Here is an 18,388-nt window from a genome sequence, read left to right as displayed (position 1 = left end):
ATAACTATAGAAAATGAATAGAAAGACAAAAATGTTAAATTTGATTAGTGCTGGCTATCAGCATAATAAAAGAGACAAAGCTGACATTGTGCTTTGGTTAAAAGACAATAACGAAGGCCAAGCTCCTCAGTTGGATCTGTGCCCAGCAGTGCCTTTGTAACAAGCCTGGAAAAAGATTCAGACAGCATGTAACCAATGTGACCTGTAAGACTAAGTGAAGGTAAGCAAGAGACCGTGTCTTAGATCGGGCTCCTAAAACAAAATACCATAGACTGGCTGGCTGGTAAAAAACTGAAATTTATTTCTCATAGTTCTGAAGCTGCAAGTCAATTATCAAGGTGCCAGCATGGGCAGGTTTGGTTGAAAGCTCTCTTCTGTGTTGCAGACTACTAATTTCTTGTGGTATCCTCACATGGCAGAAAACTTAAGAGAGGAAATAATCTCTCTTGTGACTCATATAAGGGCACTAACCCCATTTCTGTAGGCTCCATCCTTATGACCTCATCTAAACCAAATAACCTTCCAAAGGCCCCACCTCCTAATACCATCACAATGTGGGATGTGGCTCCAACATATGAATTTTGAGGAGACACAAACATTCATTCCATAATAAGCCACCAATATATAGGTCCTCGGGGCCAGTCATCCAACCCACCACAAGAGCTGGCAGCGTTCAGGGAAAAGAAGTATAGTAGACTTCCAAAAGGAGATCTGTATGTTTGGACACCAAGAGAACAAGGTACATAAAAAAATTTTTTTTACTTAAATCTTTTCATAGTCATTATTGCTTGGCAACTTGGGGAAACTTTCAGACCTCCCAAGGTCTTCTTAAACATCGATTCTCTGTGCTCCCTGACTTTGTATCTGCCCCATTAACTACCATATTGTGGTTTACTCTGACTTTATCTGTCACTTACTTAGACTGAAAGCTCTACAAAGAAGACAAGGAATAATTCACTTTGGTGTTCCCAAGGCCTGGTAAAGACATGAGAATTCCTCAATATGTTTGATGGATTAATAAAGGGAAAAATTAGCCACCTGCACCTATTATGGGTAGTTCCTTTTAATGATCACCTTTATAGGCTTGTAGAGTGGGAGGTGTTCTGTTTGTGTCATCCTGATGAAAGAGTAGGCTATCTCAGACTAGGGGTAGGCTTTTGACCCTGGGGCGGGGGTGGGGGCTAAACTTGGTGACAGCAAGGTAGAAAGGATAAAAGTGATCAAAGTGTAGGGGGTGTAATTGCACCAAATCCCCTCTGAAATAGAACACCAGACCTTTACTATCCCAGTAATTGCTAAAAAGCAGCTACAGTTCTGATTTTATTCTACTAGGACAGGAAAAGTTTCTTTTGCAAGCGTTTGTTCTCTCCCTTCCACCTTTACATGAGTATCCAAAGAATTCTTGTATAGGTAGCAAATGGCCTCCTCCTTGTGCACGATGAGAATTATAGCTTAACATTTACTTCCTCTTAACCAGGGCCCAGGAATCCTGAATCAATAATTTCAAAGACCTAATGAGATGGCCTTTGCTTCGTAATGTGTTTTTCTATATCCCACTACCCATATGCCCTGCCCTTTTCTTTTTACAATCATCTGCAATTAGTTTTCCGTTATGACTTGTTTAGAACAGAAAATGCATTTCCCTTGATCATCTACTTGAATATTATAAAATTATTCCATGTTTGATGAAACCTTGGTTATTGAAAAGAGGTTGTTCACAGGTGACCATATTTTCTTGTAGAGAAGTTTTTGAGGCTTGCCTTAGGGGTTAATGATGAGTCCTATAAGTGTTAGGGCTTTTAATATTATCCTAGCACAGCTTCCAACACATTTCAAGTCACCTTTACTTGCATCTCAGTCAGAAATCAAAGATACATGATTCTTGCTTCAGCCCTATTAAGGGACATATTAAAAACAATAACAACACATGGTCTATGGTGAATGGTCAACACATTGACACTCTTGCTCCTTTTTCTCTACTCTTTCCTTTCTCTAGTGTACACCTAAAGAGCATGACCCCACTGAATGTCAGTGGAAGTAAAAGGCACTATTCTGCTATAATTTTCTGATATTTTTTCCTAGATCCCAACGCCAGTGGGGATGTGGTTCTAAAGGCTTCAGATGATTGAGATCCCACCTTTTTAAGATTACCTTGTGTTGTTGTAATTGTTTGTGACCCTTTACTGTGAAAATTTACCAAAAAAGCAATCTGTTTTGTTTTTGTTTTTTTCCATTTTTCAAATCCCATTACTTTGTTGTCTGAAGATAATATTGCGCGTGTGCGTGTGCGTGCGTGCATGTGTGTGTGTGTGTGTGAGAGAGAGAGAGAGCGAGAGAGAGAGAGAGAGATGTATCCATCTACTGTGGAGATTTTATGTGAACTATAACTCAAATTCCTTTCGACTGGGAAGTTTTAGTCAGATTAGATCTAGATGAAGTTTTAAGAGAAGTCTTTCAATGGTAAAAATAGCAAAGCACTTAAGAAAATGTTATCTACATACAAATAGTTCATACTTTCAAAGGATATTTCTTATTTCTAATATTCAACCATTCTGACCATTTCAATAGACCATACACAGAAAGTATAATCCTCCTTTCCCTACTTTATTATTTCTGATAGTGATATCACAGACCGAAGGATCATTAAAATCAGGCCCTGGATTTTTTATTTTCTTCAAAGGAAGTTGTCAAGATAAAGTATATGCTTTTTAAATCAGCTTATCACTGATAAGTCACTCCTTAGATTATTAAAGTTGCAAGAACTTTCACAACATCATTTACTTTTTGTAGAGAAAAAATTTAATTATTATGGTAAGAAGAGAATAATGCAAGCCTATTCAGAGTTGTTGAAAGGCATAACTCCCGATACCTTATGCAGTACTTTGCAATACTGTCACTTCTCAATCATTTGAATTCAGAATCTCTGCCGTGTGTTTGAGCAAAATCTTTTGCTGGCGCTTGTCTCATTAGGGCTGGAAGATCCTTCCTCCAGACTATCTGGTGTGTTGTCTCTCAAACTGGTGTTTTGCAGGGCACTGACCTTCAGGATGGTGGAAGAGACAATAGAGCAGAGTGGTTGAGATCATAGCAGTTATGGGCATGAGCTGAACATGGACCCATGGCAAAGTAGGTAAGAGTCCCAGGACACCGAGTATTTCAATGCTGCGCACCTGATGTCAACATAGTTCAAGCAGATTTTAATGCAGATACAGTCCTAGTTCTGTCCTTTCTACCTCTATGATTTTAAATGTTACCCTCGCAAATCCTCAGTCTTATTATTTATAAGATAGGCATAATTTTACAAGTTCCTGTCTCACTGGTGGTTGTGAGAATAAGATGAAATGATGCATGTCAATTTTTTTGTTCATGTATTTGTTTATTGCCTTTCTTCTGTCTTACCTCCAAGTAAAAATCAGGACTTTGTCTTATTCATGGAGGTATATCCAGTGCCAGGAACCATGTAGTACACATAGCAGGAGCTCAACAAATGTTTTTACAGAATAAATGGGGGCGCCTGGGTGGCTCAGTCGTTAAGCGTCTGCCTTCGGCTCAGGTCATTGGGATCGAGCCCCACGTCAGGCTCCCTGCTCCTCAGGAAGCCTGCTTCTCCCTCTCCCACTCCCCCTGCTTGTGTTCCCTCTCTCGCTGTGTCTCTCTCTGTCAAATAAATAAATAAAATCTTTTAAAAAAATAAATGAATGAATGAATTTTGGGCACCTGGGTGGCTTAGTCGGTTGGGCGTCTGCCTTCGGCTCAGATCATGATCTGAGTCGGGTCTTGGGATTGAGTCCTGCGCCGGACTCGTTGCTCAGCTGGGACCCTACTTCTCCCTCTCCCTCTGCCCACCCTCCCCCTGCCGCTTGTGCTCTCTCTCTCTCAAATAAATAAAATATTTCAAAAAATAAATGAATTTTAAAAAACATGATAAATTCTTGGCATGATTCCTGGCAGACAGTAAGTGCTCAATAGATATTAGAATAAAAACCTACTTCTGTGAGATATTTTTTCAAATAAAGGACCTTGTGTAATATATATTATAAAGACTCTGAGAGAGCCGTTAGTGAAGAAACCTGTATAACTTCATTAGTTCCATTTACCATCTTGTTTGGGCAGAAAACCTTTTCTTCCCAGCTCTACCTGTTAAATAACATTCTGCAACATTACCAATGGACACATGTTGGGAAATAATGAGTTAGTCTGGTATGCCTATGTTAGAAATAAGGAAACTGAGGTCCAGAAGTTAAATGATTTGCCTGGGTCAAGTAGCCAGTAGCAGCAATTCCAGAATTAGAGGGAAATATTCCAAATCTCAGGCCTGCATTCTTTCCCCCAGGCCAAGTGAGCAGGGGCATGTGGGCAGTGACATTGTACCAGAAGATATGGATTCAAGACCCACCTGCATTTCCCAGCATTAAGGTCTCTATCAGACACTGCTGGAACCCCTTCTCCTATCCTCTCCTCCTTTTAATGGGGCCTCTTTGATACCTGAGCATGGTATACCTCCTAGAACTGGTCCTTATGAATGCGAAACCTGGAAGTGTGGGGGTCTTACCCACCCACAGGGTAACTCTTGACCAATAGGAATGGTTACTCTTGGGTAAATGCTTTCTCCTTCTGTCCCTAAGGCAGATAATTCCAGGTGCATTCTATGTGTCTCCCTTTAGGGGCCCTGTGGGATGGACCCCAGTTGCCCACATCAGTGGCATAGTCCACAAGTGAGTAGCAGTATAGGCAACTCTTCAAATTCCTAGCTTTTGTCCTTTACAGTCTGTCTTTTCCCAGGTGTGTTACGCTTTTGCTTACTACTGAAAACAGCTGTGTCATCTCTCACGAGCCCATTAAACAGGTGCTGGGTTTCACACCAAAGGTGGCTGCGATTCAGCAGGTGGAGGCGTAAAATAGGAAGTGAAATCTAAACAGAAGTTGGACTAGAATGGAGGCCGCTAGCAGAGGAGAGGTGCTACTAGGCTCAAAGCTCTGCTGTTTTTTTCCTCCTGAATTTTCAAGAATTTTGAGAAGGCATGAGAACAATGTGTTTACAAACATATTCTGTGTTTGTGACACCTTCTGGTTTTTCTGTTATGCTGAATAAAACAAGGGAGCTATAGTTGGTGTGGGGAAAGAGTGAAATTGAGATAGTTACCACAGTCCTTTAACAACATTGGGTAACCTACCAGGGCATGAGAGGTTCAAGCTTTAAGCTTCTCATTCTGCTCTTTATATCCAAGGCAAGATAGGGCGGCAACACAGCTGTATTAGACTGTGGAAACAAAGACCCAAGCATCTCAGTTTATTTCCCGCTCATGTAATAATACAGTGCAGGTGTTCTCTTCAGCAATTAATTTTCTTCTGTGTTATGACTCAGGGACATGGGCTCTTCCACGTTGTGGCTCTGTTGTTCTCTGAAGCCTTGTCCCTGTCATCTGCATTCAGCTGGCAGAAGAAGAGTATGCAGAGGGGACCCTGCTCACGGAAAACCAAAGCTCGTATTCCACTGGCAAAAATTGGTCCCATGGCTTCCCCTAGAAGCAAGGAGGTTGGGAAATGTAGTGACCAGCTAGGGCAGTGACTTCTCAGCAACAACTGTTCTATGGAAGGTGGAGCATGAGTTGGGCAGAGCAACTGGCCATCTCTACCACAGCAGTACAATTGTCAAGAATGCCAGTTCTAGGGTCCAATGAGTCTGGATCCAGACCCTGGTTCTGCCACTAGCTAGCTGTGCATGTGGGCATGTTATTTCACTTCTCTGAGACCTCTTCCTCATCTGTAAAATGAGGATAATGGAAGAATCTGTCTCTCAGAGTCGCCATGGGATTGAACTGAGATCATGTATATACAACTCTTAATGAGTGTGCCCGGCACATAATGAGCACTCAGCAAATGGTGTTTTTATCATTAACTATGAAGAAATGCCACCATCTCACTCAGTGAGTTTTCTATAGTTTGCAAGAAACAGAAACATATAAAAGTTATCTCACCTAATTTGAATTTATTTTCTAAGAGATACAGGGCATAAAAAAAGGCAGGAAAAAATCTGAGCAACCATACAGCCAGCTTCTTAGCATGAGAACATTGCACATGTGAAGAGAAGGGCTTCACTTGTGGAACAATAGACCTGGAAGCTTAGGAGTACCGCTCAAGACGAACACTGGCTGCCCCACCCACAGGAGTCAGCTCTTTGCTGGTTCATCATCTCTTTTTCTGCCGCTCTGTCTGACCACTCTGCCCATCTCAGCCCCTCCTTGTTTCTTCTCTGAGCTTTTCTCTGTGTATCATGGCTTCTTTGCCATTATATTTTCTGTAAGTCTCTGTCTATGTCTTGTGCTCAGACACCCTGAGAGGATCCGATTGTTAGATAGTCCTTATCCAATAAAGGGCACCTGTCACTGGCCACAACCCAGAGCCAATCCACCTAGGCTTTTGATGGCTGATTTTGTGCCTACTGTGAATCTCTGGCTCAATCAACTGTGCCTCTGGTAGTAGGAATATATCATACAAACATGGTGATCTGGTACAAAAAAATGTTTCATGCTTCCTTGTTTAGAAAGGAATAGTAGTTGGAGCTGGCACTCAGAATATCAGGAATAGGGAAAAGCATTAAAATTTACAGTGGTGAATAGTAATTTCTTTGACATCAGCCTAGAAACATTTTCTAGATATTTCTCTCCAGGCAAGGGAAACAAAAGCAAAATTAATCTATTGAGACCACACCAAAATAAAAAGCTTTTGCACAGTGAAGGAAGCCATCAAGAAAACAAAAAGACAACCTATGCAATGGAAGAAGATATTTGCAAATGATATATCCAATAAAGGATCAGTACCCAAAATATATAAGGAACTTAGACAACTCAACAGCCAAAAAACAAATAACCTAATTTAAAAATGGGCACAAGACACGAATAGACATTTCTCCAAAGAAGACATCCAGATGGCCAACAGATACACGAAAAGATGCTCAACATCACTCATCATCAGGGAAATGCAAATCCAAATCACAGTAAGACATCACCTCATACCTGTCAGAATGGCTAAAATCAACAACACAAGAAGCAACAGGTGTTGGCGAGGATATGGAGAAAGGAGAACCCTCATACACTGTTGGTGGGAAAGCAAACTGGTGCAGCCAGTCTGGAAAACAGTATGGATGTTCCTCAAAAAGTTAAAAATAGAACTACCCTACAATCCAGCAATTGCACTACTGGGTATTTACCCAAAGAAAATGAAGACATTAATTTGAAAATACACACGCGCCTCTATGTTTATTGCAGTATTATTTAGAATAGCCAGAACAAGGAAGCAGCCCAAGTGTCCATTCATAGATGAATGGATAAAGAAGTGGTACTTATACCCAATGGAATATTACTCAGCCATAAAAAAGGAATGTGATCTTGCCATTTGCAACAACATCGGTGGACCTAAAGAGTATAATGCTAAGTGAAATAAATCAGACAGAGAAGGACAAATATCATATGATTTCACTCATATGTGGAATTTAAGAAACAAAAAAAGAATGAACAAACAAAGAAAAAAGAGACAAACAAAAATACAGAGAACAAACTGGTGGTTGTCAGAGGGGAGGTGGGTGAGAGGATGAGTGAAATAGATGAAGGGGATTAAGAGCATACACTTATTGTGATCAGCATTGAGTAATATGTGGAATTGTTAAATCATTACACTGTTTACCTGAAATGAATTATTTTTTTACTTTTTTTTTTATTATACTTCAATTAATTTTTTTTTCCCCTGGTGAAAATCCTCAAACATATTATCTGCCTTTAATTTGCTATGGATTAACTTGGCTCCCCAAATCTTATGAAGGAGTGCTTAAAGACATTTTTAAAATTTATTTATTTGAGAGAGTGGGCGAGAGAGAGAGAGAGAGAGAGAGAGAGAGAGAGAGCGAGAGCAAGCACAAGTGGGGGAGGAGTAGAGGGAGAAGGAGAAGCAGACTCCCCGTTGAGCAGAGAGCCTGATTCGAGGCTCGATTCTCAGACTCTAGGATCATGACCTGAGCTGAAGGCAGACACTTAACTGACTGAGCCACCCAGGTGCCCCTAAATGAGTGCTTAAAAGCGACATTTTAAGGTCAGTTCATTTAACTGGTATCCCTGGTTGAAGTTTGTCTACATTTACCCATCTCCGATACTGCCATCAGGGTTCCTGTCCCCATATAAATCTGATTATTCTACTTTGCCTGCTTAAAAATCTAAATGGATTCCTTTCTATCTGTAAGTAAGCTCCAACTTCTTCACCTGGCATACCAGGCCCTCTAGACACTGCCACTCATGACTTATCTTCTACCTTCCCCTCTACTACCCTTCTGCCAGTGACCCACCACACTGGATTTTCTCCATTCTCTTTCACACTTTTGGACCATGTATACGCTGTTCTCTGCTAGGAATTTCGTTCCCTACCCCGTTAGCACCTAGCAAATACTGATTTATCCTTCAAGGTCCAACTTCTCTCCAAGGTGTTTTTCTGGATCCTCCAGTCTCCATCTGTCTCCTCCCTACCCCCTACCCTCCTAGGCCTAGGTGAAACCAGCTATCTCTTTACCTGATTCCTGTAGCATGTAAACATACCTCTGTGGTGATGTTTATTATTTTACATCCTGGTTATCCAAGAGTTCGTCTCCCAGGCACATAGCTGTGAGCCTCAAAAGCAGAGAACATGTCTTACTCATCTTTTACATTCCCAGGGCCCAAGAGAACATCTGTCTCATTTAGCACTCAATGCCTGTTTGTTGAATTCTATTGGAATTCAAAACCCTGATACCGCAGAGGAATCTGGAGCATGAAAACAAAAGGTACTCACTCTCCTGTGTATTTCCTTTTACACAGGATCTTTACTTCTCAAGGGTCATTTTATGGTGGACCACACTTAGTCTATTCTATATAGTATGAAAGAGAAGTAAATCTATGTTTTCTATAAAGTCACCTAATGAAAGCTTCCATTCTTATTTAAAATCTAGGAAAAGCAGATTATTTTTAAAAGTCATGTGATCCTCAAACGTCCTTTCTTACATGTTTTCTCTTAATATAAGTGTCATCATCAGGGGAGTAATGAAGCCACCAAGGTATGTTAACTGAAGACAGGAAAAAGCCACGTTTCTCCACATGTGGACACAGACCCTCTTTGAGTTTTTGAAAACTAATTTCTTATTACTAGACCTTTTTTTTTTTTTTTTTTTGCGGAGGGACACTTGCACTTTGGACTCTTGTGGAGAAGTTGGCATTTGGAAACGTGTGTGGGGCTGGTATGAGTGTCACAGTGGTCAGACGACCAGAGGGTGCTCGGCATTTAGTGGGTGGGAGCCACGAATGTTAAACACCTTGCAATGCATGGGTCAGTCATGAAACCGAACATTGTCCCATCCAATGCCAATAACCTCCAGCTGAGACCACTGAGTTAAGGGATATGTTAAGCCCCCTAGTTGAAAACCATTGAGTTAACTATTGATATGCTTGAAGCCTTTTTTTTGTTTTTAAGATGAGATGAGAGCAAACCATAGGAATCCAAAAGGAAGCTCCTGACTTAGTTTAAAGACTTTTGATTTAAAGAAAATTCAGTTTTTATTCTGTGCATAAAATATGGGCTTATATCACATTCACTGGAAACAGGAGACTTCTAAAAGCATCCACGAGAGAAGGAGTTAGCATGCCCTCTTGCTTGTGAATATAAGGCAGAATAATGGAATAAAATGGCCCTTCCTTTGAAATACATTTAATTTAATAAAACACCAAACTAAAGGCAGAACAGTCTCATCCCTATTACAAAATAACCTGCAGAGTGAAAACTGAAACATGCACAATTTCATTAACCTTCCATTCATAAAGCATAATGTAGGGAAAATGCCATTTTAACATCCAAGTGAACAAGGCTATTTCCATGCCTTGAGAGAGCTTTACATATTAACATTGTCAGTGTAGAAATGATGTGGAAGAACAAAATCTTAGACAGACAAAGCACTGAGAAATATTTATCCTTTTAATCATCTATTTTTTTGGATGAAGATATTTCCTTTTCATATAGTGTTTTGTCTGCTTTGTTACATATTCTTAACAGCATAAGGAAAGCGTGTGGGTTGTGACTTAGTGATATTTATCAGATCTGGGGATTGTGTTAAATCCTGATCAAGGGTGTGTAGAATCATAGAATTTCAGAACTTCGCAACATCAAAAGAGATCACAAGAATCAAGTTCCCTATTTTGCAGATAAGGAAGCTGAAGCTCAAAGAGATTAGGGACAGTAGAAGTGATGGCTCGCTCCAAGGCCAGGGAGAGGAAGCAGCAGATCTGGGTAGGTTTGCTCTGGAGCTCCATGCATCTTCTGGTTACAGACTGTCTTTAGTGAACCTTTAATTATTTTCTGAATAGACAACGACAATTCAAAACCCTGTTCATTTTACAGCATTCCTTAGCTGTTAGTACCAATACAGTGAGTTCCTGACAAAAAAAGAGACAGAGGAATTGGGGTAAAAACAAACAACTATGCAATTTACAAAATTGCAAAACATATCCACCTAACATTTGAAAAACATGTCATATTTCATTAAGATATTGTGCTACATTCAACTACAGTCATTGCAGAAGGATGCAGCATCATTTACCTTCTCTGGCCCTAATGCGTTGGCACAAGGCAGGCCCATCCTTTGGCACCCACCCCTTCCTCCCTCCCACACATGTCATTTGCAAATAAATTGTGCACCTAACATTTGCTTTGTACAAGTGAATTTTAAACCCAGGAAACAATACAGTATATTTTAGTATATTGTAACAATAGGCTTCAAGTTTAATGAGATTTGGATCTAATGTAGCAATTTGGAAGTCTCTTCAAGCTTATTAAAATGAGATTCTACAATAGGTACAATAACATTTGGAATGTGACCATGTCTTGCTTCCGAGAAGCTTTTTCAGTGTATATGTAAAGCAAATTGTTTATGTAATACTCTCCTCTCCTTTCCAGAGTTCTAGTCTATGAGCACTGATCCTGGAACAAAATGTCCCCATTTGACAGGTATTGTAGCATTTGGGTAATTAGCTTAAAATCTAGCTGATTTGTCCTCCTGCTACTAGCCCCGAGGTGACCAGCGTCTGAAAGCTTGTTTTAAAGCCATTCAACAAACAGGAAGAACCACACCTGTTGCATGTGATTTCTTCCCCATTAAACTAGGATGAATAATTTATTAAGAACTGCTTATGCACAGACACTCCAGTGAGTGGCTGAGAGAGAAGATTGTTGGCTGCTGGTGTTTTCGCTATTTCTGGCTGTTCTTGAGCAGAAGCTTCCCCCCCCACCCCGCACCGCTCCACCCCGTGGCAGTAAGCCAAAAAGCCCTGTGACCCCAGACTTTCATTTAAGCCCTTAGTGCCCCAGAACCTTCCCCTATGGCAAAGGCCATTGTTTCTTTTGTAACTGTGGCAGACACTGTGGGTTGGCTACTCAACTGACCTTCACAGCCCCCATCTTTCTATAGGTTGAAATAGGCAGATGTTCCTATTCCCTGCTCCCTTGCAGCCAGAGTGGTCACATAACCCAGGTTTAAACTATAAAGCCTAAGGCAAAGTCTGTTGGGGGGTGGGGGTGGGGGGCTTCTGGGAAATCGCTTCTTCCCTATTTGAGAGGTGGTATGGCACTGCAAGGGCTCTGGAGGCAAAATGCCAGAGTTTGAGTCCCAGCTCTTCCAGTTCTTGTCTGTGAATCCCTGATAAAGTTAATTATACTCTCTGGGCTTTGGTTTTTCTTATCTGCTGTAGAATTAAATGAGTCAACATATATAAAGTACTTAGGGTAGCCCCTGACATACTGTAAATGCTCAAAAAATTTAGTTACAATTATAATTAATAAAAAGTAGAAGGCTTATGATAAATATTTCTGCTAGCTGCCTTTGAAAATGGCTTTATGAGGTCATGATGCCTGGAGTCATGGCAACAATTTTGTGACCATGAGGGGAAGATCAAGAGAATCACAGACTGATTCTATCCTTTCATTGTGAAGATGCTGACCCAAACCTGCCTAGCTCAAGGTTTTCTTCAGTAAACAATAGATATTCTTAACAGTGGATATTCTGCTGCTATCTGCAGAATAATCCCATCTAATACTGTCACTATTAACTCAACATTTAAGCCCTGCCATCTTGGCCTCCAGCTGTTCTCTTGGCTTTGCTTACCCTGTACCGCTTCCTCCTCTGGTGAAAATCTTTTAGGATGTTCCCTCCTAACAGTATGTAATGGATTTTCTTTAATCTGCTCTGGGAACTCTCTTAAATAGACTGTGGGTTTGATAACAGCCTCCTGCGTGAGAATCAGGGTTTAAGGAGGGACAAGGGAGTTATTAACTCCTCATCCTACTTCTGAGCAGGATCTAACTGTAAAATAGGTAGGTCCTCCTTGCTCCTGTAGGGCTGGCCCCTGCCTGTAAATATTTTCATGAGTCGCAGGGGTCCCAATCTGGCAACCTACAGGCTGTCTCTGAGGTGGCTGTAGGGGATCTCCTCAATCTCCAGGCATCATAGCATGTGGGTTCTGATGGGAATCCAAGGCCACGGCACATATAGATGTGGACAGGAGAATTGAGTGGTGCCTTGAATATCACATGATGCTTCTTCGCCAAGATCATGGTAGAGCTGCCCCAGCTCTGCTCCCCCAGTGCACTTAAATTTCTTCTAGCAAAGTTTGTTCTCCCTGCTCTTTCATTTTCCAGACCACTCCTGAGAAGACCGATCTGAAAAATATTGAAGGCAATGATCTTATAGAATGGCAGAGGAAGGAAGAAACACGAAAACAGCAGCTCTGGGACTCACTCTTCTCTAGACAATTGGCTTCTTGCCGGGTACCTTACATCTATGTTTCTATACCCAACTTTGATGATAAGCTCCTAAGGATTTCTCCCAGTCTGTTCTTCACTGAAACCACTGTAAAATCACAGTAAAAACAAGAATAATGAAAAGAAGGTTACTTTGTACCCCACCTGGGTTCTAGAATTAAATCCAGCTCGGGTCAGAAAAAAGCCATTGGGACCCAGTTGCTGTCACCGACCATTAGACCTCAGTGAAATTATTTTCAATATTTCCAGTGCGTTTGTAGATGGTTTTTCTGTCATATAAAATTCAGAACGAGGAGGGAGTTTCTCTGGGGAAATTTAGAAGAAAGAAAGGCACATTTATCTATTGCCTGGGTCTGTTTTCATTTTTTAAGCACATCGGTGTATTTATTATTTATCTAAACACCCACAAGGTGTCACATACATGTAAGGATCGACACATGGCCATGGGCTACATTCTCAGAAGAGATTGGACCCTCTGGAAGTCAAGATAAATGATTTGGGTTATTAAGGTGTTGGTGAATGAATTAATGAATTGTCCCAGCTCTTCAGCACCCTGTGTCCTGCTAACTCTCAGGCCGTGCTTATTCAATGTACATAACAGACACACTGCCATGCACATCGCTGGGGGATGGCCCAGGGCTCACCAGGGACCTCGGTTCCTAGAACTTCCAGAAACAGAGCAATAGAAGCTCCTTCATAGCATTTCCACCCCCACCGTGTCCGACTTGCCCAAGCCCCCTCTCCAGCTAAACAAGCCGTCCCCCCCCCCCCCAGTGCTTCCTGAGTCCTTAATCCTTTTACTGAGAAGCCAGAAAAAGAGGTCAGTGCAAAATGGGTGTTGCAAAGAAAAACCCTGGGTCTTTTTTACCCAAGAAAAGCAGAGCATTTCTGAATTCTGGCTCTGAGACAGAAAAGCCCTGTCTCTAAGTCCCGGCTCATGATGACTGCCTGCGGACTTACTGGAAAGTATTCCGGCTGATATTAACTGTCATGATCACGTATCTGGGGAGAAACACTTTGAAAGTACCCAGAGCCGGTGGTTTGGAAGCAGGAAGGCCAAGCAGTCTACTATTATTATGCATTAACTTTAAATGAGAGAATATAAGAAAGCTTTGGGATATGTGGAGTCTTAGGCGTATGCCTCGTACTGTGCCAAGTGTTCTTATGTTCCGAGAACTTAGACACCAGGAGGGAGACAAGACCATTCTATGCAAAATAAATAAACAGTTAAGGGCTTGACTGCATGGTTGTGTAGATAGTGGGGTGTCAGCTGGACCTGAGAGAGCACTGGGACTGAAGATGTCAAGGGCACTTGGGAGAGAGGCTGCAAACTCATGGCTGGGGCTCTGTCAGGGAGAACATAAATTTAGAAAAGATTAAGATACAGCAACTTGTTTTTATCCACAAAGGCTATCTGTGTGGTTCAGGAATGCAATCAGACAACTTACGTGGGTCTGGCTCAAACTTCGTACTTAGTTTAAGATATGATTTATAGCTTCAGACAGTAAACACAAAGATACTGCAAAATGATTTGAGTATTTAGAACAAAACTGAGAGCTGGTTTTACTAGCTACGTAGCATGTGGCTACGTAGGAACTGATGTTTGATGGCTTCTTCTTCCTACAGATATTAATGAGTTAGGACCTCCATTTCCAGGAAACGTATGTTCATGGTTTTAGTCACCTTCTTGCTAGAGAGACAATAGGAGGGAACTGCATTTATTCCATCCATGGATTTCGCTTTGTCTGGATTCCCAAAGTAACGAATGAGTTTTTAGGTAGCAGTAGATGAATTCTTTTTTGCCTTTTCCTGACATGTAGACTACCTAGGAGGAAAATCTAGCCAGGGGAGTATTTAGGGAAAAGAGTACTGATGCCTGCAATTTACTTTGAAATGCTTCAAAAAACAAGATGGATTGCTGGGTGGATGCAGGGATGGATAGATATGTAGATATGTGAGAAAGCAAGTCTAATAAAATAGTAATGAAAAAAATCTAAGTGGTAAGTATAAGCCCGCTCACATAAAATTATTTTAACTTTTATAATAATATGGTGGGAGAAAACTGAGGTTACCCCACCACATAGACACACACTTTCATCTAATAGTTAAAGATCATAATCTGAAAGGACATAGAAAAAGTAGCTTAGACTAAGTCCTAGAAATGAATGAGAAATAAAAATTATATATGTGAGTTTTTAAAAGGAACCCTCAAATCTATCTCTACCAGCCAACTGTTGATGTCAGAAATGCCCCCATTAGAAACACAGTCCTTTGAGTTAAGGGGTTATTCCATAAAAAACTCCTGGGGTTCTTGGAGGACTCCCAGATTAGGCTCCACTAGTCATTAATACTCAAATGCAAATCTTAAGTGACCATTTCCAAATAACTTGTAGCCAAAAAGATTGGATAAAGGACACAGAAAAGAGAACATAACACTGAATGTTTTAGGGGAAGAGTGCAAGATGCTGAAAGAGGGTCTGCAGAGGCATTAAAGATCCACCTCACCTTCTTACCAGGCTGCCCGGGGCCAACATGTATCCTTCTATTAGTGTTTGCTGCTCTTGAATTCTAAATAAAAATTTTCTGGAACTCCAATGGAGATACCCTGTGGCAATTTAAAAAGGCTTATAAACTACTCTTCCACAGCTCTTACTACCTGACACCAAAGACTCAAGTGCAAACCATATCCCTATAGTGAACATTTGGGGCCATGGACTGTTTATCTACGGTTAGGCTTAAACTTTGACTTGTCTTTTTTTTTTTTTTTTTTTTTTTGTGGAGGGGAATATTTTCATTTTTGTATGCCTATCTATTTTTCTATCATCAGAGACACACTTTTCTTAGCCTGGATTCCTCAGAAAGCAGAACCTGAGCCAAGGGTTCATGTGCTACAATTTTGTCAGGAAAGGTTCACCAAGAATCAGGAGTGAAGGACAAGGGAAGTGAGATAGAAAAGGAGATAGAGCCAATGCAAGAAAGTGTTTTGAGCTGGTCACCAGGGAATACAACTAATTATTTGGTATCACAGGACCATATTCCATGGAGCCATATAAACAATGTCTCAGGAGTGCCCCTTTGGGGGAGAAAAGGGGAAGAATTTATCGCTTGCTCCCATACCTCATTGGTCAAAAGTTCACTCTATAGAGTAGTTTTCGTGCACACCTAGGTGTGCATGTGTAAAGGTTGCTGTGAAATTCTATGCCTATGTCTTGGTATCAAAGAAGTCCCAGAGTGACAGGTGAGCTTTGCACAGCATGGGCGTGAGGCAAAGCACTGTTAGGCTATGCCTTTGTGAAGCTGCTTGCTGTAGTAAGAGCCAAGCAATAGACAAGTGAAGCCAAGAGATCGAAAGTGGTGGCTAAGAATGGTCTGACACAGGGGTGTCTGGGTGGCACAGTTGGTTAAGCGTCCAATTCTTGGTTTTGGCTCGGGTCCCTGATCTCAGGGTCTTGAGATCAAGCCCCATGCTCTGCACGGGGTCTGCTTAAGTTTCTCTCTCCCTCTCCCTCTGTCTCCCCAGCCCCCTTCCCCACGTGTTCATTCTCTCACATGCTCTCTCTAAAATAAATAAGTCTTTAAAAAAAAAAAAAAAAAGAATGGTCTAACGCAGTCCACCCTGGTACCAAGCAGCTTGCTTGTGCCCTCTGTCATCTGGCTCACTTAATATACTCTGGAGCCTCTGTTTTCCTAAAAACAAGAGGCCCTCACTTTCTCCTTGAAGGATTGAGTCTAAGTCTGAGTCTTCCAAGTCTTCCCTGATCTGAATCTAGTCAGTCACAGAGCCTCCCTCAAGGTGGTAGCAGTTGAAATTTCCAAAAAGATCCAAGGCAGAAGGGTTAGTGAAATAAGATGCAGTCCCCCAGTTGTAGCGGGTCCTAAGGCCATAATTGCCATTCACCAGCTTCCTCTTCCACCTCCCACTTTAGATTTCTATCACTTTGGCCAGGAGTTTGCCACCAATGGGCATGGCATTTGCCTCGTAGTATAATTGAGAACTGTGTCCCCAAGGGGACTGAGGTCCTTATTGCTTTGCCTTTGGGCTGTGATTGCTATCATTACCCATTTTCTCTAGATGCACCAAAATACATCCTCGTGAATCCTGTGCATTTCAGAGGTACTCTTCTCTGCTCACATTGCACAAAGCAACTACAGCTCCTCATGGCCTTCAGTACAGCAACTCTTTCTTTGCTTGCTGATCCACCAGCCAAAGAAACCCAAAGTAACTTGGTAGCAGTTGCAGTTTCAAGTTCAGTGGAAACCTTACTGTGACCTCTGGGCACCAAGGCCTCTCAACCTGGAAAATCCTGTTTGCAGGGATGGAAAACACAAATTCCATAAGGAGATTGCTGGGAGGGATGATGAGAGAGGCCATGCTCCTTCCCTAACCCACTCTCATGTTGTAACTATTAGGAACATAACGCCATATATTGGCTGATGGTTCAGCACATATATTGCATGCCCAGAGGGGAGTGCTTCAGTTCTGCAGGGTATTTTCCCCAAGGTGGTGACTTAGCTGTGGCTCTAAGAGCCCATTCTCCCATTCCATTAGCCTCGCTGCTGCTTGATGAGCAGGCACATGGTAGATCCTATTGTCACACTTCTTTTGTTGGTCTTAGGTAATGTTGTGAGAGCTACCACATCAATACGTCAGGCATTCTGAAAGGCCTCGGATGGTTACGCTGGTGAAGGCACTTTAGGAAGGGAAAACAAGCCCATATGCAAGAGTTAGTATCAAGTGCAACAAAAATGAATTACTGCATGCTGGGGTAAAAGGGACCAATTTAACTGGCCTGCCATGAAGTGGCTGGCTGGTCTCACTGAAGAATGTCATATCAAGGAACTGGTGTCCATCTCTGCTTCTGACAGTGCTAGTAGATAGAGCAGCTTTGGTAAGGGAGAGCCCATACTCCTGGGCCCGTGCATAAGACACCTCCTTGCTACCTTGGTCACTCTGTTTATGGGATCACTGCAAGAACACAGCTCAGGAGAGACACTGGCTTACATCTGTGGGATAAATCATCTGCTCCCCTGGTTGCTGAAATCCTCCTCTGTTGTGGATGCTCTTCGGTGATCATTACTAGAAGACACAGAGATCTGCACACTGGATGCCCAGTCCCATAGGTCAAGCTACTTGTCTCTTCTCTATACATCCTTGCTCCATATGATGAAACCATCTTCCAAGAAACTGTATAAACTACATCTTAGAGATTGTACATTGTATTGGGATGGGAGAGAAAGATGGACCAATTGCTCCCCCACTGAGGGGGAACTCTGGTTTCCTAATGGTTGAAGGTTTTAACCACGGGATTGACTACCTTAGATCTCTAGGTTGTTGCTCATGCAGGGACACCTTGTTGGGTCATATGCCCGAGTGTCAACAGGGAAGCCCCGGGGAAGAAAGTGAATGGCTTGCAGTGCAGTCATGAGGCTAGACAGTGTCAGCCACTGGAAGTCCATGAGAGCCCGTGTGGAACTTGCAAGTGTTACAGCGGTTGGAACAAGACAGGTAAGGCTGAGAATAACCAAAGTAGAGCATAAGTGTTTGATACACCCTTCGAAAGCA

General features: G+C 41.8%; 1 long non-coding RNA gene across 3 annotated transcripts; it reads left to right on the top strand.

Moving 5' to 3' along the window:
* Positions 1-580: 580 nt before the first annotated feature.
* On the top strand, positions 581-13,031 carry LOC112821792 (uncharacterized). 3 transcript variants are annotated; one of them, XR_003207547.2, is made up of 4 exons: positions 581-739; positions 3,032-3,126; positions 10,966-11,016; positions 12,703-13,031. It is a non-coding gene; the product is annotated as an uncharacterized lncRNA (long non-coding RNA). The 3 variants fall into 3 exon arrangements; XR_003207546.2 differs by having other exon boundaries at positions 3,032-3,130; XR_003207548.2 differs by lacking the exon at positions 10,966-11,016 and having other exon boundaries at positions 3,032-3,130.
* Positions 13,032-18,388: the final 5,357 nt, after the last annotated feature.

Source organism: Callorhinus ursinus, unplaced genomic scaffold, assembly GCF_003265705.2.
Source record: "Callorhinus ursinus isolate GAN/ISIS: 27379988/994484 unplaced genomic scaffold, GSC_fseal_2.0 scaffold8, whole genome shotgun sequence".
NCBI lineage: Eukaryota > Metazoa > Chordata > Mammalia > Carnivora > Otariidae > Callorhinus > Callorhinus ursinus.
The sequence above is the reverse complement of the archived record's forward strand: the minus strand, read 5'-3'. Positions and strand labels throughout refer to the sequence as shown.